The sequence below is a fragment of the Ovis canadensis genome, chromosome 2 (genome assembly GCF_042477335.2).
Source record: "Ovis canadensis isolate MfBH-ARS-UI-01 breed Bighorn chromosome 2, ARS-UI_OviCan_v2, whole genome shotgun sequence".
Lineage (NCBI taxonomy): Eukaryota > Metazoa > Chordata > Mammalia > Artiodactyla > Bovidae > Ovis > Ovis canadensis.
This window is the reverse complement of record NC_091246.1, coordinates 77,703,687-77,707,178: the sequence shown is the minus strand read 5'-3', so window position 1 is coordinate 77,707,178 and position 3,492 is coordinate 77,703,687.

Here is a 3,492-nt window from a genome sequence, read left to right as displayed (position 1 = left end):
AACTGCCCATTGAACTATCTTATAATGCTTTCTATTACTGTAGAATCAGTAACAGTGTTACACTTTTATTTTTGATTTTAGTAATTTGAGTCTTATCTTTTTTTTCCTTTCAAGTCTACCTAGCTACCAATTTGTCAATTTAGTTGTTCTTTTTGAAGAACCACCTCTTAGTTTCATTGATTTTCTTTTCTTTTTTTTTTTTTTCTGTTCTCAAGTCCACTTGTCTTTGTTCTACTTTTTATTTTCTCCTTAGATCTGCTAGTTTGAGGTTTAATTTGTTCCTTTTTTGTCTTCCTTAAGTTGTAAAGTTAAGTTTTTGATTTGAGGTTTTTATGTAGCCCTACATACAGTTTATCATGGAAACTGCCTCATGTTCACTTGAGAAGAATATACGTATCATTATGTTGCATAGAGCACTCTATGTAGGTCTATTATACCTAGTTGATTTATTGTGTTAAATTCTTTATTTCCATACTTATCTTCTGTCTGGCTGTTCTATCCACTATTGCGAGTGGGTTATTGAAGTCTTTAAGTATTATATAACTATTTCTTGATTCAATTTTGTCAAATTTTTCTTCATGTATTCTGATGGTCTACAATTAGGGGTGTAAATGTTTATAATTATTATATATTTTTGCTGTGTTGAACTATTAATAAATAATGTCCTTCTTTGTCTCTTGTAAACCTATCTGTTTTAAAGTCTATTTTGTCTGAGACTAGTATAACCACCCCTGCCCTCTTTTAATTAATATTTTCCTGGAGTATCTGTTTCCACCTTTTCACTTTCGATTTGTTTCTATCTTTGAATATAAAGTGAAGATATTGTAAATAGGTTCATGCTTTTTTCATTCATTCTTCTAATCCCTTTCCTGTGTAGAGAGTTTAACCCATTTACATTTAAAGTAATTGCTCATAAGTGGGAATTTACTTTGTTATTTAGTTGCTTGTTCTTCCTACGCCTTATAGCTAACTTGTCCATCACTTCCTGCATTACTATCTTGTTCTGTGTCTAGTTGATTTATCGTTGTTCTTGTTCCGTCGCTCAGTCATGCCTGACTATTTGTGATGCCACGGACTGCAGTATGCCAGGCTTCCCTGTCCTTCACCATCTTCCGAAGCTTGCTCAAACTCATGTCCATTGAGTCAGTGATGCCTTCCAACCATCTTGTCCTCTGTCGTCCCCTTCTACTCCTGCCCTCAATCTTACCCAGCATCAGGGTCTTTTCTAAGGAGTCAGCTCTTTGCCATCAGGTGGCCAAAGTATTGCAGCTTCAGCTTCAGTATCAGTCCTTCCGCTGACTATTCAGGACTGATTTCCTTTAGGAGTGACTGGCTTGATCTCCTTGAAGTCCAAGGGACTCTCAATAGTCTTCTCCAACACCACAGTTCAAAAGCATCAATTCTTCAGTGTTCAGCCTTCCTTATGGTCCATCTCTCACATCCATTTATGACTACTGGAAAAACAATAGCTTTGATTAGACAGACCTTTGTCAGCAAAGATGTCTCTGCATTTTAATATGCTATCTAGCTTTATCATGGTTTTTCTTCCAAGGAGCAAGCGTCTTTTAATTTTGTGGCTGCAGTCACCATCTGCAGTGATTTGGGAGCTCAAGAAAATAAAGTCTATCACTGTTTCCATTGTTTCCCATCTGTTTGCCATAAAGTGATGAGACCACATGCCATAATCTTTGTTGAGCTTTTCTGAATGTTGAGCTTTAAGTCAGCTTTTTTCACTCTCTTCTTTCACCTTCCTCAAGAGGCTTTTTAGTTCTTCTTTGCTTTCTGCCATAAGGATAGTGTCATCTGGATATCTGAAGTTATTGATATATCTCACACAAATTTTGTTTTCAGCTTGTGCTTCATACAGTCCAGCATTTCACATGATATACTCTGCACATAAGTTAAATATGCAGGATGACAATATACAGCCTTGATGTAGTCCTTTCCCAATTTGGAACCAGTCCATTGTTCCAATTCCTATTCTAACTGTTGCCTTTTGACCTGCATACAGCTTTCTCAGGCGGCAGGTAAGGTGGTTTAAACATTCCTTGGCATTGCCGTTCTTTGGGATTGGAATGAAAATTTACCTTTTCCAGTCCCATGGCCACTGCTGAGTTTTACAAAAATGCTGGCATGTTGAGTGCAGCACTTTAACAGCATCATCTTTTAAGACTTGAAATAGCTCACCTCCACTAGGTCTGTTTGTAGTGATGCTTCCTAAGGCCCACTTGACTTTGGACTCCAGGATATCTGGCTCTAGGTGACTGATCATACCATCATGATTATCTGGGTCATTAAGATCTTTTTTGTATAGTTCTCTGTATTCTTGTCACCTCTGCTTAATATGTTCTGCTTCTGTTAGGTCCATACCATTTTTGTCTTCTGTTGTGCCCATATTTGCATGAACTGTTCCCTTGGCATCTCTAATTTTCTTGAAGAGATCTCTAGTCTTTCCCATTTTATTGTTTTCCTCTATTTCTTTACATTGTTCACGTAGGAAGCCTTTCTTATCTCTCTTTGCTATTCTTTGGAACTCTGCACTCAAATGGGTATACCTTTCCTTTTCTCCTTTGCCTTTTGCTTCATAGTTTTGTTTTGTTTTGTTTTTTTGTAGTGAAATGTTTAAATTCCTTTCTCATTTTTTGTGTGTAATCTATAGTTATTTTATGGTTTCCTCCAGGATTAAGTTTAACATTTTAGAGTTATAACACTCTAATTTCCCAAGTTATGCTGCTGCTGCTGCTGCTAAGTCGCTTCAGTCATATCCAACTCTGTGCCATCCCAGAGATGGCAGCCCAACAGGCTTCTCTGTCCCTGGAATTCTCCAGGCAAGAACACTGGAGTGGGTTGCCATTTCCTTCTCCAATGCATGAAAGTGACAAGTGAAAGGGGAGTCACCTAGTTGTGTCCGACTAGTTAATTTAAATAACATATACAGACTCTGATCCTCTATAGTTCCATACACACCATTTTGGTCTGTTGGGGTCACATAATTCCATCTTTTATATATTGTGTATCCTTAAACACTTAAACAAATAATTCTTTTTAATAATTATTATCTTAATTCTGTGGAAAGCACAATTTGTACTTACAAACCAAATTTATAATAATATCAGTTTTTAGGCTAGTAACTTTTTTCTTTAAATCTGTTAATATCTTAAATCATGTAGGAAATAAAAAGTACAGTTGCAAAGCATTTTTAGAACAATACTAGCATTTATAATTGCCCGTATATGTACCTTTATTAATATCTTTTTTTCTCCAGACTGTTTCAAATAGCTATGAAACAGTCTTCCCATTTTACTCTTTTGTTGTTATTTTGTTTATTGTTTTTATTTTGGACAGTTCTCTCTCTGTGCTAAGGATCAGCCAGAGATGTAAACGTAAATTTACTTCAGGTTTCTTCTCAGCCTTTTCCTGGACATGCATGGTCACCTTATAATTTCCCCTGTGTGTGAAATTGTTTTTGAATATCATAGTTTTTAATATATG